Genomic DNA, 26629 nt, shown 5'->3' with positions numbered 1-26629 from the left:
TTAGGGGGATCCCTGGGTGGCTCAGCAGTTTGGTGCCTGCCTTCGGCCCAGGGCGTGATCCTGGAGTCCCGGGATCGAGTCCTGCATCGGGCTCCTGGCATGGAGCCTGCTTCTCCCTCTGCCTGTGTCTCTGCCTCTCTGTGTCTCTCACGAATAAATAAATAAAAGCTTAAAAAAAAAAAAAAGAAGAAGTGAAACCTGAATTTACTCAGGTAGGTATGGTAAGTAGGACAACAAGAGCAAGAAGCTGAGCTTCTAGAAGCTGTCCTAGACCATAGGCCCTTCACTCAAGATAGGGATCTGATCCTTCTCATATGCCTCAAAGGCCCCCCCTACATAATTTCTATTTTGATTTCCCATTTAGACTCTCTTCTCTGACAGAAGATCATTCCTTAGTGTTATAGATAATTTTCCTCTGAGACATACATTCTTATATTTTAATTTTCATATAACAGTAGTCCAAATTCATAATTAATTTTCCACAGAATTCTTGATAGAGAGGTAGTGTCATTATTAAAAAAAATCTGGACAGGAGAAAGATCTTCTCCAAAGTTCATATAGGTGAAAAATATTTTTTTACCTAAATAAATAAAAACAAGAGTGAAAGAAGAAGGAGAATACCTTACTGGAAAGATGTCAAAACATACTATAAAACAATGTTAATATAGCATGATATTAGTTCAGGGAAAGTCACTCAGATCATTGGACTAAAATTGAGAACTTTAAAAAAAAGATGTATAAAGGTATTATAATTATATTTTTATATTATAAATATAAATATTATAAATATAAAATATTTATATTTTATAAAATATAAATAAATATAAAAATAAAATTATAGTTATGATTTTATTATATTAACTTAAAATAAAATTAATTAATTGAAGGATTATTCACATATAATGTTATATTTGTTTCAGATATACAACATAGTGATTTGACAATTTTATACATTATGCAATGCTCACCATGTTAAGTGTAGTTACCATCTGTCACCATACAATGTTACTATAATATGATTTATAGTGAACTTTAGATTAGTTAGAAAAAGATGGACCTGTTATAAAAGATTTTGGGACAAATGGCCAATCAAACTGAAAAGAAAAAAATAGGCCATACCCGTATTAGAAACCAATAGCAAAAATAAACTTTAGAGTTACAATTTTTAAGATGTATTGAAGATAATCAAATAAAATAGTGGATACTTTTTAAATAGTATGGGGTAAATTCTTTTTAAGCAGAATACAGAATACAGACTCCCAGACTCCATGAAGGAAACAGTTGACAGACTGGCAAAATCAAGTGATAAACTGAGAGAAGATATTGGCAACATATATAATAAAAGAGTAATATCTAAAATACATCAGAATTCCAACAAGTGCACGAGATAAAGGAAAATAATATTATAAAAATCAGAAAGTGACAAAAGAAATATTAAAAATAAAAACCATATTAAAAAGTTCTACCTTACAAGTGATCAAGCAAATGTATATTAAAACATCTGTGAGAGGGACACCTGGGTGGCTCAGCAGTTGAGCCTCTGCCTTTGGCTCAGGGTGTGATCCCGTGGTCCCGGGATCGAGTCCCACATCGGGCTCCCTCCATGGAGCCTGCTTCTCCCTCTGCCTCTGTCTCTCCCTGCCTCTCTCTTTCTGTGTCTCTCATGAATAAATAAATAAAATCTTTAAAGGAAAAGAAAACATCTGTGAGATATTTTTGTCCATCAAATTTAAAATGGTTGATGATGACAGGGCACCTGGGAGGCACAGTTGGTTAAGCTTCCGACTCTTGGTTTCAGCTCGGGTCATGATCTCAGGGTTGTCAGATCCAGCCCCGCATGGGGCTCTGTGCTCAACACAGAGTCTGCTTGAGATTCTTTCTCTCTCTCTCCCTCTGCCCTCCCCCTCCTCCAATTCATGTTCTCTCTCTCTCAAAGAAATAAAAAAAAAATCTTAAAAAAATAAATTAAATGGTTGATGATGTGCCACGTGGTTCAGTGTAATGGCAATGGACACTTTCAGACATTCCTGCTAAAGTCCTTTTGACTGGATATTTGTTAATATTAGTCTTTAATCCATTCAATCCACTCTAGGAATCTCTTCTTAGGAATTTCTCATAGAATCACACAAAGATTTATAATGAACAACAAAAAAAAAAAGAATGAATTTGTCAATGTTTATTGCAGCATTATCTATAAAAGGAAGTAATGGGAAACTACCTGGATGTCTATCAGTAGAAAAAGGCTACATAAACTATAGTGCATCCACAAAATGGAATACTACGCAGCTGTTTGAAGAATAAGGTAGATCTATAGGTACTGACTTTGCTATATTTTTTAAGTAGGAAAAGCAAGCTTCAGTATCCTGTATATAATGTGATCCAATTTAGATAAGGGAAATGCATACAGCATATTCATATACATAATTGCGTAGAACCAAGACTAACGAAATGCATACCAAACTGCTGATAGTGTGAAAGCAGGAGCAAGACTAAGGAGAGCTATAGCAGAATGGGTAAGAGCATAGATTTCTGGGGTCAGAAAACTCAGTGACTCTGCAACTTATTAGTTATATGACCTTGGCAAGTTTCTTAACCTCTCTGTGCCTCAATTTCCTTCTCTCCAAAATGGTGATGTTATTTTTATTGCTTAGCTCAAAGACTTGTTGTGAAGATTAAATGAGGCACTATATATAAAGCATTCAAATATAAAGCCTGGTACATAATATAAGCTTTCTGTGTAAGGTTTGCTATTTTTTAAGGTTTATTTATTTATTTGAGGGAGAGAGAGTGGGGGAGGGGAGAGAGAGAGAGAATCTCAAGCAGACTCCATGCTGAGTGCAGAGCCCAACCTGGGTCTCCATCCTGTGACCCTGAGATCACCACCTGAGAGGAAATAGAGAGTCAGATGCTCAACCTACTGAGCCATCCGGGTGCCCCAAGAGTTTAATATTCTCTTCTTTAAATATTTTGCTGTAAGAATGTATTTGCAGATTTCCTATATAGCAAAAAAGAAACAAGAAAGAGAAATTAAAATGAGAATGGGACAGAAATGTTTCTAAATGAAGAAGAAAAAAAGGAAAAAAATTATACCACCTACACTGTCATTTAACTATACCACAACCCAATAGAACATTGAATTAGTAATAAGTCATATCTTAAATTATGCCACAATATTTTGCAGCTCCCCTAAATGATGAACAGTTTATTTGTCTGGTCCTGATTTGCTCTGAAAGATAGAACACAGCAGAAGTAACACTATATGTGTTCTGGAACCTAGGCTTTTTCAGGCCTTATAGCTTCTATCTTTGTGGACATCATGGGACACTGCCCTGACAGCAGCATATAAGGCAGCTGGTGTAGTCTACTGGAGAATGAGAGACCATGGGGAGAACTAACACCTGAAGTACCCAGGCCACACCCAGCACCTATCACTAGATGCATGAGGCCACCTCCTATCTTTCAGCGCAGATAACCTTCCAGCTGAATGAAGATGCAAGAATGTGCCAAGAAAAAGCCAGCAGAGAAAATGTGTAGTTATCCCATAGAATCATGAGAAATGATAAATTACTGTTGTTCTAAGCCCTAAGTTTTAAGGCTTTTTAGAGCTTGAGTTTCATTGTCATACAATAGTTAACTGATACAAAGGATATGACATCTGATGAAGAGAGGCCACATGGAGAGAGGGACCCAGAAGTCTTCATTGTTCCAGCCACTCCAGCTGAGTCATTAGACATTTGAGTAAAGCCATGTGGGATGAATTCATCCTTAGGTGACCAGTCAACTGAATGCAGCTACTTAGTGATCTCTGAGAAGACCAGCAGAAAAAAAAATTCCCATCTAATTCACAAAATTGTGAAAAATGGCAAAATGTTGTTTTAACCTCTTAGACTCTCCCATGGCATGGACTAAGTAAACATGGTGCTAAATCAAGTCACCAGATTTTTAAAAAATATTTTATTTATTTATTTGACAGAAAGAGAGAGAGAGAGAGCAGAAGCAGGGGGAGAGGTAGAGGGAGAGTGAGGGGGAGAGGGAGAACCAGGCTCCCTCCTGAGCAGGGAGCCTGATGAGGGCTCAGTCCCAGCACCCTGGAATCATGACCCGAGCCAAAAGCAGGTGCTTAACTGACTAAGTCATCCAGGTGCCCCAAGGCACCAGATTTTAAGAAAATTTCCTGTAGGAGGTAGGAAACTTGAATTCTAATTAAACTTGACCAAATAGAATTTATTACACATTTCTCTTAATTCTTCTCATTGTTTTAATCCTTTGTTTTAGCTATAAAGTTGTTAAATTCAAAACCTGTCCCCAGTTCTTTCTTTTTTAAAAACGATTCTATTTATTTGAGAGAGAGAGAGAGTGCACGAGCAGGGAGGAGGGGCAGAGGGAGAAGCAGACTCCTCACTGAGCCTGGAGCCCAGGAAGCCAGATGTGGGGCTCGATCCCAGGACCTTGAGATGATGATCTGAGCTGAAGGCAGACACTTAACTGACTGAGCCACCCAGGTGCCTCCTCTAGGTATTTCTAAAGGACCTACTATTTATAACCAAGGTATGTAGAAGGGCATGCCCTTGACCTCAAAGAAATAAAAGTATCTAAGAGATAAGAGAAATAGGCATCTAAATAAATAACTATAATACAAAGCAGAATGGGATAAGAGACAAGAGAGGACAAGTGCCTTAACCATTCAGAGGTAAGAGCATTTCTGGATGGAAGTTCAGAGAGCACTTTTTGAAAAAAGGGACTAATGGATAGGAGTTCTGATAAATACGAATATACAGCTAGAAACGGAGAAGGAAAGGCATCCTGCACAGATGCAGGAGAGTTTTAAACTATAGAATTTTTAGGCTTTATTTACGATAGTATTTGAATGAGAGACTAGACTGTCCCACTGTAACTGAGTGTCCATCTGATGGCCTGTGGGATAAACTCTACAAAATCTCAAGACACACAGAACTGCAGTAGCGGCATCTAGAAATTCAACCCAGGTGTCAGGTATCCTAGAAAACTGTTGAACCTACTTTGTGGTGCTAGGTGAGTCTTGCCTATGCTCATCCTGTGATTGGAATTCCTTTGGTGATAAAACAAAGTGGCCTTGCCTTATTAAAATGATTATTACTGAAGAAGTATGTGTATAGAATCATGCCTTTAAAATGAAAAGCAAGAGTAGGTAAACGACTTATAAGGAAAATCAGTTATATTTTTATATTTTCAATAATGGTTTTCTGATTACAATGGTTTTCTGATTATTATGGAAAATAAAATATACAAAATATAAAACAGAAAATTAAAACCACTAACAAGCTCATGAATCACTATTAACATTATGATTTATTTTTCCTGGTCCTTTCACCATGCATCTATCTATTTGTAAGGATTTTAGTTTTAGTCAATTCACAGAAACATGAGATTATATGCTTTTGTATTCTCAAAAAATAAATAAATAAAATGCTATTCAATGCAATTTTTCTTATTTAAAAATATATTGGGGATCAGTTCAGACTTTTTAAAAGATTTTTTTTATTCATTTGAGTACATTATTCACAGGGAGAGAGGGAGAGCATGAACAAGGGGAAGGGGCAGAGGGACTCTCCTTTTTTGTAGTACTCCTACTTCTCCCTCCTTCTCCCTCAAGAAGCAGACTCCCCACTGGGCAGGGAGCCAGACAGGGCTCCATCCCAGAACCCTGAGATCAGGACCCAAGCCAAAGGCAGATGCCTAACTGGCTGAGCCACCTAGGCACCCAGGATCAGTTCAGTTTTAAACAAGTTGAGTTTGGGATAGTTGTGAGATAATAAAAAAAGAAATATCCAGTTGGGACAGGGCTGTGATCTGGAAGATATCAAACTAGACGTAATTGTTGAAACCTGGAAATGGGATGAGATCATCCATACTTTTTCCAAGTGTGGGTTACTGGGTTAAGAAAGCAACTGATTTGCTTGGAATGGAATAGATAATTTGAAAATGCATCACACAGCAGTTTTAAGTGATCATTCTGGATTGCAATATAAAAATTGATTTCTTATTGTGAGAATTGAGACTTTAGAAAGAGTAAATGACACTAATAAGAGGGAAACCACAGCCAGTTTTAAGAAAAGAAAACCAATGGTGGGCATTGGTCTCTAGACCCCTTGACTAAACTCTTCAAAATTTTTGAAGACCCCAAAATGCTATTGTCTTTGTGGGTTATCTCCATTGATATTTCTGTAGCAGAAGTTAAAACAGACAGAAATTAAATATTTATGTATTGATGCACTTGAAATAACAATAAACTCATTACATGTTAACATAAATAAGACTTTTATGAAAAAGTACTACATTTTCCCAAACAGAAATTATTAAGAAGAGTTAATAGTGTTATCTTTAATACCTGGCTTAATAGAACATAGCTAAATTTTCCTATCTGCTTTTGTATTCAATTAATTGATGTATGCTTGTAAGAGAATATGAGTGAAAGGCAAATAATATCTTAGTATTATTTGTATTAAATTATGAAAATAATTTTGGGTACACAGATACCCTAAAATTCTCTAAAGAAATCCCAGGAATCTCTGGATCATAGAGAGGTCAAGAAAAAAAAAGGATAGAAAAAAGTTTATAATTTGAAAGTTGTAAGTACAAAGGCTTGATTGAAATCCGCTGAACTGTAAATCAAATCATATCACACCTTCCTGGACTTCCACTGTCCTTAGGGCAAAATCTGAAATCTTTATCAAGGTCCCTAAACTCTTGTATGACTTCGCTCTTTTCTGCCTGTCCTGTCTCATCTCATGTCACTCCTCCTTCCCAGCTCCCTTCTACTTCTTTTTTTTTTTTTAAGATTTGTTTGCTTATTTGAGAGTGAGAGAGAGCATGCACACAAGCAGGGGGAAGGGCAGAGGGAGAGAGAATCTTAAGCAGACTATGAGCTGAGCACGGAGCCTGATGAGGGGCTTGATGCCATGATGCTGAGATCATGACCTGGGCCAAAATAAGGAGTCCTAAGCTTCACCGACTGAGCCACCCAGGGGCCCCTCCTGCCACTTCTTATGCTCACTACACTCCAGAGGCACAGGTTGTCCTTGCATTCTTTGACATTGTCAAGGTATTTCTCACATGAAATACTGTAGATTCTTTTCTCTGTGCCTGGAATGCTGAGTAGTACACATTCTCCAGGCCTCCTATTAGTAAGGAACCCCTTCCTCAGGGAAGCCTATCTAACCACTCCAACCTCAACATAAATTAAGTCTCCTCTGTGTTCTCTTGTCAATATAATGTTCTTTTCCTTCAGAGTATACATCAGTTTAGGACTATGTATCTCATTGTGGGATTGGTTATGTCGTCTCCTACCAGTGGACCATAATCTACTCAAAGATAGGAACAAGAATGTTTTGCTTACCACTCTGTTCCCTAGTATTTAGCACTGAATAGACACATATTAGGTATTCTATAAATCTTTGCTTAATCAAAGTATGAACGAGAGAATGAAGACACATACAGGAGCCTCTGTCCTTAGTCTGAAAAGAATTATTCATGTTTATTATGTTGCATGGAAAACGGTAACATTCTATTTTCCAATCTTCATATAAAATGCATTTAAAATCTGTTTATGATAGACTATTCCTAATAATTGTTAGCATCTAATAGCAATTGCTAATGTATGTGGCTATAAAAGTCTTCTTATGGCCATTATTAAGCATGCATTTAAGAAGCACTAAATGCTTTAGTTATTTCAATACAAATTAATAGTTACCTGTAAGTCATTCATGATAATAATTCATTTAAAAGGTTATTATGATGAGGTCACAAAGTTAGAGAGAAGTTCAAGTGCATTTAAATGCCAACAGAACAATCCTAATTGTTCTATACTCTTTTCAAATTCTTTCTGGAGTGTAATTTCATCTTTCAAACAGAAATCATGGTACATTTTGAAATCAATATTTCCCCTTTTCAACAACTGTGATAGTTAAAAAGTGCCAAAAAGTAATATTCTCAAAAGTATTTCCAATAAAAAGAAAAACACTAGTATAAAGCCAGCTTTCAAATCTGCAAGGGAAGGCACTATGTTATCTTTATGAGGATAGAAATTATTGTTATTGCCATATTTTATGCGTATGCATATCAAATATAAGTGAATTTCATATAAAGACCAAGGTGCCATTCTTTTCATTGTCTGTAATTTTAAATTTAGCAATTATTTGAATCCATTATGGCAATAATGCACATGAATTGTCACTGCACCCTATTGAGAAGTCTTCGTTTCTGAAGGTTATGATTAATCTGTATTAGGGATACATTTTATTTTATTTTATTTTATTTTATTTTATTTTATTTTTATTTTTATTTTTTTTAAAGATTTTATTTATTTATTCATGAGAGACACACCCAGAGAGAGAGAGGCAGAGACACAGGCAGAGGGAGAAGCAGGCTCCATGCAGGGAGCCCAACGTGGGACTCGATCCCGGGTCTCCAGGATCAAGCCCTGGGCTGAAGGCGGCGCTAAACCGCTGAGCCACCCGGGCTGCCCGGGATACATTTTATTTTGACAGAAAGGTGCAGCAGCACTGATGGAGCCTTTCCAATGAGGGAGGGATATTCTGTATGGATGGATACCTCTGGGAGCAGGGATTGCTATGTGGAATACAAAGTGACTTCTAAAGCTCAAAGGGAAAAAAAAGTATTTTGCTTCTTCTTGGAACTCTAGTCAGATAAATGGATCTTCAAGATTCATTTGGATACTATATAGAAATAGGTGAAGAGAAGACTTTGATTGGCTTGTCAGTTGTCCTCTTGAGCCTTACTTGGGTGTGTGAAAAAAAATATCATGCCGGACTCTGTTCTGAACAGATGGATGCAGAATCCTGGCCACCAACTGTTCACATCCAGGCTCAAGTGAATTTCCTCCAACGTGGCTGCTTTCCCCAAAGGGGCCCACAGCCGGCCAGAAATGGGCACTCCCTAGCAGCAAGCTGGTGATTGCAATTTTACAGCTCTGTTTATGGAAAGTATTGGGGTAAAAAATCATTAAGCTACCTCTGCTGCTTCCAGTCATCGTAGCCAGAAGTTAAGGTGCCAGCACCATTCATAATCTCTGGTAGCTGATCTCTGGATGACATTGTTATCAGTTGCAATAGGAAATAACGGTGCACCACAAGTATGTATTGAAAGTGTCTTTGAAAACATCTTCCTATTAGATAAGCAACCAAACAAAACTCCTTCATTTCAGATAGTTCACATTGATTTTCTTTATGTAATTGTTATTGACTTAGTCTTTTAATATTATTGTACTTACACTCTTACTTATGAGGGTACTTAGAAACAAGATTGAAATAAGTGATATTCTCCATTATGCATTCTTTGCAGAGAATGAAACCTATGGATTAAACAAATATATTTAAGAAAAATCAAGGCTAGAACATCTAAATATTGTTCTCTAGTACTGAATTGTTCTAGGTACATGGTAATGGCCACTCAATATATGCTTGTCCATTAGTGAGTTGTTCACAAATCTTTCAACATCTCTTAGCTTAAGTCTCAATTTCTTTACCTATTCCTGGTGCTGGCACAGTTCCTGAAACATAGTAGATGCTCTATAATAATTTGCTGAATTGAATTTATGTAATTACATTAGTTCTGGGAATATATGTATAAAGATGTATGCATACATGTGTGTGGTCTTTGTTAATGAAAAGGCATAGCTCTTTTAAAATTCCTAGCAAAGTATTTGAATAATATAATCTAGGCAACTGAATAACTGTCTATATAGATTGCCTACTCCATTACAATTGGTTATATTGTCCTTTACATTGGGCATTCTGAAACTGGCAATTTAGTGTGCCTTCTTCCTGATATCCACATTTGAAATAGAAATTCTTGCTCCTATGAGCAAAACGACTTGAAAATTCTGCAACTTCCTGCTGCTTAAATGTGTCTAGGGAATCCCTAAAGTTGAATAAATGCTTTAGGAAATCCACCTATGGTATCAGGCTGTGGACTTCCAGAAGCAGTAAATCAGTTCTTTGGAAAGGAAGAAAAGTGACAGAGCCCTCTGTACTTTGGAATTAGAAATGGAAACAATGTTTTTGAAGGAACTAAAGGTAGACAGCTGCAGACCAAATGAACTAAGGACTCCAGGGAGCTGTGAAAGACCAGTAAGGAAAATGAGAGGGAAGAATGTGAGAGAAAATACGAAGAGGAGGCAGCAGAGGAGAGAATTTTTTTTTTTCCTTAAAATGATTAAAAGGATTGTGCTATTGCCAGGAGAGAAACAAGCTGAATTTCCTTTTATGAAATCCCTAGTTATCAACTGCCCTTTCCTTCCTGGGTCTTCCAAAAGAGTAACAAAAGAGACTGCAAGTGTGAGAGTGAGATGATCCTGGTTTTAAATCCTGTATTCCATTTCCACAGCTGTTATGGTCTGTCCACCTAGCACTCTGTCAGAATTCCCTTTTCATTTATGAGTTCTTTCCATAATCATTGGTTACAGAGTTTCCTTAGACTCAGAGTGTTTCTAGTCACTGGAGAAGGGACTGGCCAGATGTTTCTTTTTCCTCCTTCTAGAACTCTTAGTTGGGAATTGAGGAGGTATCCTGAAAGTCTTCCCTACACAGTTCAGGATTCTGGTAGTTCCTAACGAGGATTCTTCCTTTTATTTAGGGTATTTATATATGATATAAATGTATCTATATATATAATGCATATATATATATATATATATATATATATATATGCTTTTGTTTCAGAGGAGGGTAGTGGGTTTTAGGAAGGTTCGTTTACATATTCGTGTCAAGACACAGGCTTTACAGCCATGCCTTCCTCCGTTGCTTTTTCAGCTCAAGAGATGGTTCTGGAAGCAGTTGCTATCCCCCTACAGAGTCGAGTTGTCATCTTTTGTTTCTTTGTTGGCAGAGCGGTGGGGTGGGGGTGGGGGTGGGGTGATGAACGGCAGGGAGCCAGGCGATTCCTGCCCAAAGCTGAAGGCGGTGTTGGAAAAGGGACGAAGGGTAAATTCAGCTCTTGATTCCCGGAGTCTTTCCCCGAGCGTTCAGCTCGGTCCATTTCCTCCCCTCGGTGGTGCACCGGGCCCATAAAGCACCCTCTTTCAAATACCTGTATTAAAAACCAGGAGGAGGAACGCACGGTTCCAAGATCTCCCCCTGGCGTCACCCTATACTACCTCTCTTTCGGAAACCGAATCGGGTCGGTCAGCTCTGGAGCGCAGGGACGGTGCCGCCCGGAAGCTGTCCTCGCGCAGCTGCCACCACCCAGGGAGGAGAACAGCTGGAAGCTCTGGTGCGCGCCCACCGCGCCGCGAGCAACTCTTCCCGGTCATTAGCTCCAGCCAAGGCTCCGAACGTGCCTCATTGCAACCCCTAGCGGGCTCTCAACTCAGCAATAGCTTCTCGCTTTCCTGTCTCTGCTCTTGCGGAGAAAAATTACAAACGTGCGTGCACACGTACACATTCACACACGCCGTTCTTTCTTCACTCAAGAAAAGCATCAGGAAGCGTCTTTCCCCAAAAGCAGGTTCGGCTCTTCGCGCTCTCTTTTCTTTGCCTAGAGGTTAGCAGTGCCCGGAACACGCGCGGGGCTCTCTTCGCTGCTCTGCGCGCCCCCTACCAGCCCACGGCGGGGGTGGCGCTGGGGGTAGGGGCTCTGGCAGTACGCGAGACTCCCGTTTCTCCAGTTGGTGCAGCTCCCCTGGCTCGGTACTTGGTATCTCCCAGGGTCTTGCTCTAGCTGGGAAGCCGGGAAGGAGAAGGCGACCGTGGGCGTCGCCGCCGCCCTTCCCGGAACCGGAGCCAAACTCCAATAGGGCGCCAACGCCTTCCTCTTAAGCCTCACATCTGGCGCGGCCGTGCAGAGGTTGGCGGCCGGAGAGCTCCTGCACGCGAGGCACCTCAAGTCCCGAGCATGCCCAGTAGGACTCCTAAGGCTCCCGAAGCGAGTTTCTGGACATGCAGATTCCGCTTTTCCGCTTTTTAGAGGAAGCTGGAGAGGGTGGGAAAGGAGGGATCCAGGGCTTGGGGCAGCGCGCTGAGTTCTCCCGGGTACGTGCCCTCCCGCCCGGCGGGGTGAGGGGCGGAGCCGGTTGAGGAGCCCGGGGACCCGAGCCGCCCGGCAGGGCCGGAGCTGGAGCGCTGCCCCCGCCCCCGCCCAAGAGGACTTTGTCAGCGCTGAGCTGACGCGCCGCCAGGAGGCTGCGGGTGGCCGGCCTTGGCGCGCTGGGGTCACGCTGTCAGCTGGTGGCAGTCCGCGGTGCTCTCACACAGACGGGCGCGAGAGAGCTTGCGGGTCGCACGCACTCGCGGGCTTGGCTTTTCTGGAAGGCGGGGGAGAGGGGGAAAGGAGGAACCTAATTTCCCTGGCTCGCTCGCTTTTCTCTTCTCCTTCTTCTTCTTCTTTTTTTTTTTTTTTTTTGCCAAAGTTATACTGGCAAGAGACTTCACATTCTTTCTAAGTCAGTCCTGAGGCTGAACACAGCGCAGCAGTGATCACGCTCCTTTGTGTGTGTGTGTGGTGTGTGCCCGCGCGTTTGTGTATGTCATGACTATGAAACACTGTCCCAGGTTGATCTTGGGGATGACAAACACTCCTCTGAACCTCGTACCTCACCTAACCCTCGGAGGGGGGGGTGGGGATAAGCTAGTCATGAGAATCCCCAGGCCAGAAACTCATTGTGGTACAAAAATCCAAATTTTGGTGATCCGTATTTCCTTCCTCTGCTCCCACCTCCAGCTTTCTCCTTCCCTGTCTCCATCCTGATCTTTCTCATCTCTCGACTTCCTTTCCTCTGCCCGTTACCTGCTCCCTCGGCCCTCCTCCTCCTCCTGCTCCTCCTCCCTCTCCCCATCTCAGCTGCGGCTAAAACCTGGAGTCTTGGGGAAAAGGAAAAAAAAAAAAAAAAACCCTCGGCTGTAGAGCTGTCAAACCGGGCATGCTCAGTAGACAGGGCAGGTTTTTTGGTCTCGAGTAGCGGAGAAACATTTTTTGCACCACCGCTACCAGCCTTAGAGCGCGGCGGCGGCGGCCACGGCAACAGCAGCACAGCCGTTCGCCGTGCAGACGCCCCGCACCCGGGAGCGCGGCGGGCTCCGGCTCAGCCCGGAGTTCACCTCCGAGCGCCCCGGGGGCTGAGCTCACCCCTTCTGCTCGCACACACACGCACACTCTCTCTTTCACGGACACTCTCGCGTATACACACTCTCGCACACGCACACGACCCCGGGCGCAAGCACCCTCCTGGCAAGGATCGTCCGCTGGCGCGGCAATAGCCAGGTTCGGTCCCTGCCCCCGGCGGCTGCCGGCTGAGAGCACCGCCGCCGCCAGCCAGAGGAGAGCGATGCGGGGGCCCAAGCGGCAGCTCGAACAGTAATGTGGATTTACAGTCGTTTCCCGCAGGAACCGGCTGAGACGCCTGAAGTCCTGGGCACCGGCGGCGCCCGGCGGGGCTGAGCACCTGGCAAGGGGGCGGGGGACCGCACCTGGGGACGCCACCGAAACTTGCGCCTGGACTAGGTAGGTGCGTTTCTCTCGGCCCTCACCTCCTTCCCCCCGGCTCGCGGCCTCCACCCCCACCTCCCACCCCAAGGACTCGGGCGAACTTCGCCCCGAGGCTGCAGGCGACGGATGGCGGCTCCCGGCGGTGAACCACGGGCTGCGTCCGCTCTGGGAGTTCTGCCCGAGGTAGCAGAAGCTTTGCTCCTTCTTCTCCCGACCTCCGCGGGGCCCGGGGCTCCGGACCACCCGGGGAAGGCGGCAGGTCGGCCTCGGTCTCAGTTCAAGCTTCCAGCGGGCCCTGGGGGCGCTGCCTTCGAGGGCTTGCTGGGCTTTACTGACGACACTTTTGCCAACCAACTCCTCCGGTTGTGAAAGGGGAGCCCTCGCCTCAGCTCTCGCGCTCTAACAAGTGGACCTGGACGCCGGGAAGAGGGGGGCTCGGTCTGAGAAGAGACAAGGGGCACCTCTTCTCCGGCATCCCTCCCACCTGGAGCGTTCGCCCCGGGCTCAGCCACATGCGTCCCGCTAGTGCCACCTCTCCAAGATGCCCAGGGGCTAGGACGCACTTTAGTACCTGTTTGCTTCTGAATTTCTCTTTGAGCCTCACTTGGGGAGCCCAGATTCGGGGAGGGGGGGAACTCTAGAACCTCCTTCTAACCTACGCCGTCCGGGGCCCCACCCGTTGCGTCGTCCCTATACCCCAATCTTTGTCAAAAGAGACCGTCATTGCGCAGTAGTCGGTGTTCTGGGAGCCGTCGGTGTTGGCTTTAACCACGCGCTCAGCTGCGCGGGTTTGTGTGTTTTTTTTTTTGCATTTCATCCTGAGACGTGGGCCCGGGAATCTAGCAGCGGCCAGTACCTCTGCGGAGCGCCAAGTACCCTCTGGGCATGCTTGGGGAAATATAACCTCACTTTCTTCCACTCCACAAGGGGCGGATCGACAATTCAGTTTTAGGATGCTTTTCCTAGAGGTGGAGAAGGGAGACTGTTAGCGCGACTTGGTGAGTGGATTTGTTTGCTGTCAGGAGTGTATTTAAACATTTCAGCAAACCCAGTGGAGCCAGTTGTTTACAATTGCGGAGACAGACGATCTCACTCCACTAGTAGATGTTGTCTCGACATCTATTTCGCCACCGGGAGAGTAGGGGCGGAGGCGAGGTCTGGTTTGCAGCTCCTGCTTGCCGTCGGCAGCTTCAGCTTCGGGTTTAGCAGATCTGCATCATTGCTCGGTGATATGCTAATATGCGTAAGAAAACTCCACATTTTCTATATGAAGCAGTTGGTCCGGAGCTGCCTGAACTTTCCGTACCCCCCACCCGCAATGTGAATCCCGAGATGTATTTGAGGTGGCCCAAAGAAATGCGAAAAGAAGTTTCTGGTGCTATAGAAGGGCAATTAGTAGCCATTCGGTTTTAGAAACCAAAAGGAAACGAAATACCCCAGTGGACTGGAATAGGTACTGTTTGATTAACATTTAATTGATCGCCTTTGTGGTAAGTAAGGGTCACAGACAGCTTCCTTGAATTTTAGGTTGTTGTTTTATGATTACAACTCACCAGGTACTGTGAGAATCAGTCGCTCGCTACTCAACCTGTTTGGGAAAGACATTGCAAATGTCTGCTCTGCTATTATCTTTTGGCTGAAATATCCTAGTTCATCTTCTTAGTCCAAAGACTTTCGTTTTGGAGCACAGGGGACTTAAGTGCTGCCAAGAAAGTACAGTCTAAGAAGGAAAGGCTTTTTTAAATTATTATTAAAAGGAGAGCCACAGCTTTACGTGATGCTCCATGATTACCCAGCATTTGCTTGTTTGCTCAACACCCCCTTTGCTCTTCATATCTGCATTGTGGGGAAAAATGGATTTTTAGAAGACGTAGTATGCCCCTTAAAGTAAAGAACTGGAAAAGCAAGATCCTAGCTTTTCCATTTTGGTCGAAGTTTATAAGACTTTTATTGGGTGATGTGTTAACTAATTTACTATTGTGAAGTTTTTTTTTTTTTTTTAAGGGAGTTAAAAGCTTTCAACTATGCCCAATTAATGTTGGAACCTTTTAATGATAATGAAAGTCACAAGACACATTTGAAAAGGAGTTCAAGTAATTTCCAAAATGAATCCATGCTTTAAATGCTAGTTGAAAGTTTTCAGATTGTCCCCCAGAATGTTTTTGATAAACAGGTGTTTCTGGAAAACAACTCCACAAAGAAATTTTAGCATTTGCGTAATAAAACTAATAGACTCTAGTCTCTAGAACAATGCCAGATACAGTAGAAAATGAGTGTTTTTAATACATGAGTTAATATTTACCATTAGTTCTAGGTCCCAATTGTGAACATTATAATATATAAGGAGGCTGAAGGAAAGAAGGCTTTGTAGAATCATTGTGCTGTAAGGGTGATTAAGTGAGACTCCAAATACTCAAACATATAGGAGTGATAGAAAATAAAATCAGGTTACATGTAATTATGGTCTCATTCAAAGGCCTAATTCAACATCCAAGTCCAAATACCCTAGAAGTCTCATAGTTCCAATTCAGCTATGATATGTTTAAATAACATTGACATAATCATAGTTTCCTTTATAGTCATTGTACCTTTCTGATGCCTTTCATACAAAGATTCTTGCTGAAGCAGAACAGCTTAGTATTTAAGTTTATTCTGTACAATATTACTTTAAATCATCAAACTACAAAATATTCTTTTGACATCTTGCCTCTGAACTTTATTTTCCATGACAATCTTAAAAACTTGGAAGTGGTAAGAAGGTTCAGTAGTAATTAACATAACAGATTTTTTTCTACTCTGTGTTAAAGATAGCCATTAGAGTCCATGTAATTTTTGCTTGAAGCTTGTTTTTCCCAAAAGTCCATCGGTTTCAGTTTTTAGTTATCAAATGTTTAGTATAGATTATAGTTAATAAATCCCCTAAGGTCTCCCAAACTATTTATTTATTTATTTATTTACCCACCCACTGACTGACAGACTGACCTGAGGTCAAAAGAAGAGCACTACTTTGCATACTCATATTTTATTTTAATGAAAACAAAATTCTTATAGTACATACTTGTTCTCCCACTCATGCACACAATCTCTAAAGAGTGCCATGCATCATATATAAAACATATATAATAATTTTACTAAAATTTTATATATATTTTTAAATTCCTGTGACTTTACCCTCAAACGTGATAATCTGTGCACACTTAAAAAGAAAAGAAGTTACCATTTGGAATAAAGGTTTGAACTGAATTACTAGCACAACTACAGGCAGATTAAATGATGAAGAATATTGTAATAAAGAGTATTTAACATTTCTGATCAACAGCATATATCCATAGCCAGGAATGTAGCTGCTGATTTAAGAAAAATGAAATCTTAGAACTCTTTCCACATACAGTAAGTGCCTTAAATCATCTGCAGATTCTGTGTATTAGATTAAATCACTATTTTGAATGTAGATTACAATTATTTTTCCTTCCCCTAAAAGGTAAAACATTCTGAATCCTGGCTTTCTATGTTATTTCTATTTCTTTCTATTATCCTGGCTTAATATATTTATTTCTTTCTGTTTTCCATTGATTTTTTTTTTAGAACTGAGAAAAGTAAATATCAGATAGAACCAGCTAGAACCGTGCTTAGTTTGAGCAAATGAATGCTAGAAAACGTTTCACGCAGCTTTGATTATTCCCAATAACCTTGATGGTCCAACTATAGGTGTCTCTTCAGTATGTGGTACTCTGTTATGACAATTATATGATGTATAGAGATTTTGTAGTTTGCTAGATGCATGGTGGTACAATTTAGCAAGGCCAACAAAATTGCTTACATTTGGAACCCATGAAAAATAAGGCTGAGGAAATTGGAATTTGATGGCATAAATTGAAAATTATTGTATAACAATATTTATATCAATTGGATTGCTAACATTTTTGTGTATAATCAAAGTAAACTAATTTTAATTGGAGATAGTAAATATTTTTATGGTTGATGTTGGATCTCTAATATTTAAAAAACAATATTTTAAAGCCTGATAAATAAAGCCTGTTAAATTCTTATGTAACTTTAGGACTCATTTCTAGACCTGGAAGTATAATCTTGGATAATTTACAATTGAAAAAAAAATCGGACTTTTACTTCCTGTCCAAGCCTCTACTTTAGGTAAACAATAGCATATGGTGAAACATGCATATATGCCAACTAAACACTATCTCTTGGATGATGTTTTCAATGTGATGTAATGACTCTGAAATACTGGGTTCTCCATTCCCAACCTACTTTAACTGTGTGAGTGGAGAAGTTAATTGGAAAATGGGTTAAATAATCTCTTTTCATGTTGGTGGAGCACCCCCTGTGAAGCTCTTACTCTGAGCCTTCATACCTGTGTTTATGGTAGGTATGTGCCAAGATTAGTATTTTTTTTTCTGGGTGCTTATGACAGGTCTCTATGGCTCGCTCTCAGATATTTGAGTGAAAAGTTCAGTCAACCATCCAGCTGTTTGAATTGATGCAAGCAAACATCTGGTTGGTTGAGAGAATTTTTTACTTAGTCTCTGGATGTTTGGAGTCATTTAACAGGCTGATGAATCTTAATATCTATGCTGAGAAAAGAAAGCAAAAATAAAATGAAGCACTTCAAAATAATATAGAGTACCTTAAACACTCTTGGATTACTATAAAATACATAATGAACTATGTGCCATTCTGAATCTAGCCTTCTATGAAATGTGTAAGGAGATGTTGCTTGCATCCCTTAGCAATTACAAAAACAGAAACACACTGGCCTTTTCAACAAGCCAGGAGATTAAAAACTTTAACTTCAATTCTACCTCCCCACTACGCCCCCACTACTGATTCATCCGTTTAAAGAAATCAACTTAAAGAGTTTGATATGTTGGCTTCTTACAATTTTCTGCACCTCATTTCCCACCAATTCTTCTACTGCCATGGAAACTAGACGGGACAGACAGCTGGGAGTCACTAATTCAGGATGGGAACCTGCTTGTTAATTTAATTTCATGCCAGCCTGTTGGTCCCTGAAAGTAACCGTAAAAGGCTAGGGAATTGAATTTGCGAGCAATAAATGATTAAGCAGAACAAAAATCAGTGCCATCTCTGTCATTTTCCTGAAGATCTTACTGCTTACCCTCTTTGTCCCCTACTCAACCAGATCTTTCAAAATAATCACAGAAATAGAGGCTTGATTTGTGCATTCCTGTTGGTATTTATGTGTGCTACAGAGCGTTTTTGTTCTATGAGGACATTCACAGCTGTAAAATAGACTCATAATAGCTATTATATTGAAAAAATATGTTCTTTCAAATTATGATTTTGTAGACTTTGAAGAAGCCTAGTTAGCAATCATAGTAAAGTTAAATATAAATGATGCTTGAATTTTCCGGTAGGATTGGTTATTTTTCCTTTCCAAATATGAAAACAATTTTATTAAAATATCTATGCCCCACTTGTTTTTTTTTTATTACAGAGACCAAATGGATTTGAAAACATTTATTTGAAATCTGTAAAACACTCATTTTACCCGTCACCATAAAGCATACTGATTGTTTTAATTTTAATTGACTAAGTTGTCAGTTGATAAGTAGTCAACAATGAGGAAATTGCCTTTTAATGTTTCTCATATTCTGTTGTAACATTTTTGTGGCTGATTATGACTTACAAAATTGAATTTTGGAATCACAAATTCTAATATAAGCTGAATTGCAATCCATGTTAAGCTTTTTGCAATATTATCAGCTGTGGGTCCTAATAAACTAATATTTTTTCCTGGGAATTTATGGCTGTAAACAAATTTCTATATTATGGCTAAGAAAGAGTGATTCTGAAAAAAGATTTTGGTTATGAAAAAAGAATGAAGATCTGTATTTATATGTCACCAGGTATTTTTGTTTTAAAGTGACTAGAATTTCAAAATATAAATATCCCAGACAGAATTATTAATGATAGAAGAAGGTGGAGATTTATAATGTAGGAAAAAATATATTTTTACATTTTAGTGAATATTGATAATATTGGTATCTAGCTGTGTGTTATTGAATTGCATATATTTTGATTATTGGTTTATTTTTGGTACTTCGGCCATAATGGTGTAATATGAAAATAGCTGAGTAAAATCTGAAAAATTCAGTCAATCATCATTGTTGAACATATAAATTTCCTAGTATCTACCTGTGTCCTATCTTCTGTGTCATGTTCATTTCTTCTAGCCTTTGAGCAGATGCTTGGCATTTAGATGTACAATGTAAAATAGTAAGTCAATCATCTAGATGGTTCCAAATATCTGACCAACGAATTTTGGCTATTCATCTAAATAATGTTCTGGTGTTATCACCTCAGTTTCCCTTTTGAAGTTACCATATATTTACTTTTCAACTGTTTACCTATTTAGATGAAAAGTATTGTGAATATTCAGGATGAGGATGCAGTCGTATAAATAAAACTTGTTGTAGAATCCCTATATGGTTATATCAAAGGAAGTCCATTTTCATTTTAATGTTTGGAATTACAGTTTAATGTTTTTAGCTGCCTGTGTGAATGAGGATTTTTAAAGCAGCCAAAATAAAAGTACATTGCATACTTTGGGGAAAATCTGATCACTGGCTGAGGTCAAGGAGAAAATTTCCCAGTTGCATGGTTTTACATAATTGGTGATTGTAAGTGTTCATATTAACTTCTTATGCCTCTATCTGGTTTAGACACCTGTCAAAGAGAAGGTGCCAGATTAGGTAGTCAATTGGCTTATTAGATATTATAATCCCTGTGTCCCAGCTGTATATAGACGTTTTAAGAAAACTCTTCAGTTGTTCAGAGAAATTAGAAAAAGATACTGCAGATGGCCTATCTCAATAATCCACGTTTTTTTCAGGTACATTTAAAATTAAATGTCCTAAGAGATGATTAATTCAGGGAAGTTATTGATAATGAACTCATCGTATGCTACACATCCTTTGCACCTATGATGATGCCTTATTAAAGGTGTCTCAATCTTGCTAATTACCACCTGTGTTTAAATATAGAGGTGTATAAATACACTACAACCACAGAGTGACTGGAAGCCTTCTAAATCTGAAATGTTCCTAGCTAACTCAATTCCTATCAACAGAATGTTTCTGATCAACATTTTGAATTTATACTCCATGCATTACCCCCTTTAGCATTAATGATTTTCTTTTTTTAAAGCTGCTCTGCTTAATTGCAAGCATTTGAATGATACTGATGTGTGATCTCCTGCTCTATTAACTAGCCCCAAAATGTTTGTGTTTATATGTGTGGGGATGGAATTTTTTTCTAAAGGAATATTTATCAAATACTATATATACATTTTTATATGGATTTTGCAAGTATCATTTACAGAAACATACATCACTTATTTGCTTACTCAATGCTTAAAATGAGTATATCTTTGTGATTGTGACTCATTAAATGTTTACAGCTCTAAGCAGTGTAGGGAAGCATTGACATCATTGCTATGCAAGTCAAATAAGAAACTCCTTTTGGAAAGATAGTATTAATTTCACTAATGAGACCTAGTGATCTCTAAGGGAGAAGGCTGTGCAGTTGATTGGCCAATGATACCTATAGCTTAGATTTGAGAACACTCTTGTACCTTGAAATAACAATAAAAATCACTCTCATTTCTTCTTCTTTCCCTTTTTCTTTTCTTCCTTTCCAAGAATTGAGGTAGTGCATAGTGTTATGAGAAAGGAAGCTCTGGGACACTCACTGAAGTATTGGTAGTGATTAGCCTTTTTATTCTTTTTCTAAATCTCACCATTTCTTTGTGTATCCTAGAGAATTATAAGTGTAATGTAAAATATTATTCTTTGTATTGTTTTTGGCGCATACAGTCTCTCAATGATCTTGAGTAGAAGCTAAAATAATACACTGATTTCCTAGGTTGTTATTCTTTATTACAGATGTACTCTGTGCATATATCCATACATTGTTGGTGCATTTGTGATTTATCTTGCACGTTTAGTGTAATAAAATGTCAACACTTAGGTGTGACACCATTTATTTTTGGTTTCAAACCCATGAAGCGTTAACACAAGGGTGTTACATTTTCTTCATTGTTTTGTTCTTTTCTCATATTTGAGCTATTGCCTTGATGAAACATTGGACAACTTGTGAAAGTGAGGTAATTTTAATGTAAACAATTAGAATTCAGTGCAACAGAAATATTTTAGGAGTAATTCAATCTAGAATAGACAAAATTTTAACAATATATTTCTGTAAAACGTGGAATAAAACATGTTTAAGAAAATGTGTAAAACAGGAATAGATGTAGTGAGAGAACACTGGTCCTGGGTATTTAGCAAAATACCTGGAACTTCTTTGTTGTAGGAAAGGCAGAAAAAGAATGACCTTTACACAGACTTCAGGGGCAATGTGTGTTGAAGTGTCAGGTCTTCCACAAAGACTCTATAGGTCTCAGGGACTGTCCTCTTCTTTTACTGAAGACTTCAGTATTAGATGGGTTTGATTATATGTCATAAAACAGTCTTCATGAAGAAAAAACTTGATCTGTTCATTTCTTCATTCATTCATTCACCAAAACTTTTTAAAAATGCCTCTGCTTACCCAATGATACAAGGACACTTTAAAAACTTAGATTCTAATGGAGAAGGCAGACATATATGCATGCTATTGTCATGTAATAGATGCTCTAGAAAAGGAATTAGAATGCTCTGGAAACTCAAAGGTAGATATAGTTTAGTAAAGGATGTGTCATTTGAATTGGCTTTTAAAGAATAGCTAGGAATTTTTTAGTTGAGAGAATACGGGGAACCACATTCCACATTGGAAAGGATTATGAAAGGGCACAAGGCTAAATTAGTAATGGAGAATACCAACCCAGGATAGTAGAGTTTCATTTTATTTTCTATCCAGATTGGGGAACAGGGTTTGGGACTAATGTCTATTTTATATCTTTCTATGTGCCTGACACACAGAAGATGCTTAGTAGATATTTGGTAAGTGAATGAATGTATTAAGATTTTCCTCTATGGAGAGTTGTACTGGAGAATGGTGGTTTTTCTTCTGTTTATCCAAAATCATGCAATGTAGTATGTTGTAGCAGAGTCTATAGAATTAGATGAGGGGCTCTAAAGTGAGGGGACAGGTCACCAACTTTGGGTTTTTAGAAAGATGACACCTATATGAAGAATGGATTAAAGTGGATTAAGAGTAGCAGCAGTGAGACATCGAGAGACTATGTTGCAACTGTGAGCAGTTATGAGGATATGAACTAAGGCAGTGACAGTAAGGATGGGGGTGGAGAATTCGAGAGCCATTCATAAAGTAGCCTTAGTGGGACTTGGAAAATGAAAATATTTAGAGGGTGAAGGAGGAGTGACTCTGAGACTTTGGCTTGGGAAATTAGGTAATGCCATTAAGCAATATAGGGAACATAGAAGAAAAAGTCAGTTTTGGTGGGGATAATGAGGTCATGTTTGGATTTATTTAAGGTAAGACACCATCTAGACATCCAGATGGAGATGGTTTGTAACAGATGGAAATTACAGATCTGAAGATGAGGTCTGGAGGTAGATATTTGTGTGTCATTGGTCAATGTAGTAGTTGAAATCATAGGAATAGGAAGGGGAGTTCTCCTAGGGAGAGGGCATATACAGTAAGAAGAGTAGCAAGGGTGAAATCTTGAGAATCACTCAAGAGGTTGGTGAAATAAGAGAAGCCTTCAAAAGAAAACAAGTCAGATTAAGGTCAGAGAGGTAAGAGGCAAACCAGAAAATAATGAAGTAGAAGCTAGGGGAGGAAAGGATTTTATTTTTTTATTTTTTAAAAAGATTTTATTTATTTATTCATTCATGAGAGACAGACAGAGAGAAAGAGGCAGAGACACAGTCAGAGAGAGAAGCAGGCTCCATGCAGGGAGCCCGATGTGGGACTCCACAATCACGCTCAGGGCCAAAGGCAGGCTCTCAACCGCTGAGCCACCCAGGCGTCCCAGGAAAGGATTTTATAAATCCCATCTAGACAAATGCATGAAAAGATTATTCACACACGGAAATAAAAATGGCCAATAAATGTGAAAAAGGGTGATAATAAAAATAAACATGAATTAGAAACAAAAACAAGGGATTTTTTTGTTGGTTTTGTAGGATAATGCTCAGTGCACTTGCTCAAGTTCCATTATCAGAGTCCTTGATTAATCTTTTTTCACACCTGACCTCCAATCAATTAACAAATGTTGGTGACTGTACCTTCAGACTATATATCCTGTCTGAAACATTTTATATTCCTTCATCATTAATACCTTAGACCTAACAACTATCATCTCTCACCTAGAATACTGAAATAGCCTCCTAATTATGCCCCTACCTACATTTTTGGCCTCTGTAGTTTTCCACATAGCAACCAGGGTCATCCTTTTATTTTTTTTTAAGATTTTATTTATTTATTTGAGAGTGAGCATGAGAGAGAAAAAACAAGAAGGCGGGGAAGGAGAAGCAGACTCAACACTGAGCAGGGAGCCTGATATGGGGCTTGATCCCAGGACCTTGAGATCATGAACTGAGCTGAAGGCAGAAGCTTAACCAGTTGAGCCACCCAGGCACCCCAGGGTGATCTTTTTAAAATATAAATAAGATCTTGTGATTTTCTCACTCTTTGACCTCCAATGGCTACCTTCTCACGCTTAAAATAAAATTTAAAAAATAATTTTAAATTGTTTATTATAGCCTACAAGGCCCTATGTAATTTGGTGTCTGTTGGGCCTTTCATCTTACTATTTTATCTATCAAACTTTGGTCATAACATTCTAGCTACACTGTCCTCCATTTTGTTCCTTTAACATGCCATGCATTTTTATTTCTCAAGGCCTTTGCAGTTGCCATTTCCACTGCCTGAAATGAATTTTCTCCAAGATTTCTGTAAGCTTACTTTCCTGCTTCATTCAGATCTTTGATCAAATATTCCTTAACCATAGAAGCCTTCTTGGCCATTCTATGTAATGAGTCCTGTCATGATTCTTCATTTTCTTTGCCTTTATACACTTCTATTTTTCCTCTTATTAGTCATCACTACCTGACATCACACTGTATTTTTGTTTATGATTTATCAAATCTACTAGCATATTAGCTCTATGAGGGTATGGGCTTTGTGTCTGTTTTCTTGACTACTGCATCCATATCACCTAGCATAGTGCCTGGTACATAGTAGGTATTTAATAAGTAGTGATTGAATAAATGCATGAATATAAGGACATGATGAAATGTTAGTTGGTATAGATTTGGCAGTTTGAAGCAAAAGCCTTAAAAATGCTTATATCCATTTGACCCAGTAATTCTACTTCTGGGAATTTGTCCTAAAGAAATAATGCAAAGTGCAGAGAAAGCTTTATTTGCAAAGATTTTCACCAGAAATTATTTGTAATAGTTGGAAAAATGAAGGAACCTAAATGTTCAGCAGGGGAATTGCTAAGTGATTTATGGTACATCTAGAAAATGTAATATTTTATGGCCATTAAAGATGATGTTTACAAATATTTTACGATAAAAGGAAAATGTTTATGTAAGAAAGAAAAAAAGACTGGAAAATCAAGCACAAAAGTGATTATGTGTCTTTGGAGGAGATGGGTATTAGGTGATTCTTTTTCCTTTATACCTTCTGTATTCCCAGATTTTCTACATTAAGTCTGTATAGCTTTCATTGCCGAAAAATACATTTACAAAACAAAGAGGAATCAAAAACCACAAAAATAAATATTGCCACCTTAGATAGAGGTAAGGTTTAGGTCATAAATAACAAAGAGGATAAACCTGTTCTTCTTGAGAGTGCTAGAGGGAGAGGAATATACCAATTGTTACTGGGACCAGCTGTTCTCTGGCTGCTTTGTTTTGAAGAGATCTACAGACAGGGAAAATAATTGAGATCCACTGATCCAATCTAGTTTTAGTCATTGGAGAACCAAGAAGGGCTGAGTTTATCCTGTCAGAATTTGAACAGGATGTTCAAGGGAGATTAGGCAAGTTAAGACTTCTTCATATTGCTGTGGAAACCATCAGCAATTTGCTTCATGTAAAACAGGAGTGATTACTCACTATATTTCTTCATGTCATGTAGTAAAAACAATTATGTGAAGTTAGACTATAGATTGCTTGGCTATTCAGCCACAGTCACCTCTAATGGAAAAGAAGAAAAATAGCATTGACAAGTTTTGGCAGGTCTCATCATTAGAAATGCCCATATTGCCAGAAAGAAAAGAAGCTGCAGCCAATAATGTAAACCTAGAAGTTCTCTAGACCCTGAGGAAGAAAGTGACAATACAGAGTGTTGCGGCATTAATTGTCTGAGAGCACTGATCATTGTAATGGGGAAACCGTCTCTGTTATTAACACAATTATTTTCTACAAGGTCTTTGAGTAAACGTCCCATTAGAAAAATAGCATTAGGGCTTTAAAAGTATGTGTAGCAATATGTAAAGATATACTCATTAGTAAAATAAAGTGCGACCTATAAGCAGCCCAAAGTCCCTTGAAAATAGAAAGTGTTAATAAGTTGTTATAGTTATAATTAGTATATAATTGAATAATTATTGAAAACAAGTAAAAAATGGCCCGTTTTCTAAACAAATAAAAATTATACTTTTGAAATCCACCTGAGAAAGATATTCATCCCTACACATATATATTCATATTTTGATATATATGTATTTTTATATATGTATGTATTTTTTGAACCAGACTCTTAGACCATTCTTCTGTTCCTTCACCTTCATCTTATTCACTTCCTCTCCACAGCCAATCTCAGATGATGGTTTTGTTTTAAGAGGCTGAGAACTGAAGGATGTAGAATATTATTCTCTACATAGGACCAAACCAGAGGCAGTAGCACTAATTAAAGTATGGGTTAGATGAACTCTTAATGAGCTATTCAGATTTGACTTTAGGACCCTGCTTGCAGGCTCTAGCCTATCTCCAAAACCAATAGTCAGTACTGTGAGATGCATTTCTAACATTTGTGTATCCTGCTGCTTTTGCCTCTGGTGTGCATTACTTGGTTGCATTCAATGATGGTCCTGTCAAGAATTCTTTTTTTTTTTTTTCCTAAAGGGTAGCTAGCCCACATGAAGTATTAAGACAGTCAGTGGTTTCTTTTTTGGAAATGAATTCTTGAGTGA

General features: G+C 39.2%; 1 protein-coding gene across 7 annotated transcripts in view; it reads left to right on the top strand.

Moving 5' to 3' along the window:
* The first annotated feature begins 12898 nt into the window (after positions 1-12898).
* The window catches only part of TENM1 (teneurin transmembrane protein 1), a 796092-nt gene continuing 782361 nt past the window's right edge, over positions 12899-26629 (top strand). For 3 of the 7 annotated variants that reach the window (XM_072744132.1, XM_072744133.1, XM_072744134.1), the window contains exon 1: positions 12923-13494. The gene's annotated coding sequence lies outside the window, so the exon portion shown is untranslated. Of the gene's footprint in view, positions 13499-14170; positions 14478-26629 lie in introns of those variants that run through there. The other 4 variants (XM_072744131.1, XM_072744136.1, XM_072744135.1 and 1 more) reach the window with 4 other exon arrangements.

This window comes from Vulpes vulpes, chromosome X (genome assembly GCF_048418805.1).
Source record: "Vulpes vulpes isolate BD-2025 chromosome X, VulVul3, whole genome shotgun sequence".
In the NCBI taxonomy this organism is placed as follows: domain Eukaryota; kingdom Metazoa; phylum Chordata; class Mammalia; order Carnivora; family Canidae; genus Vulpes; species Vulpes vulpes.
This window is presented reverse-complemented; position numbering and strand designations above follow the sequence as displayed.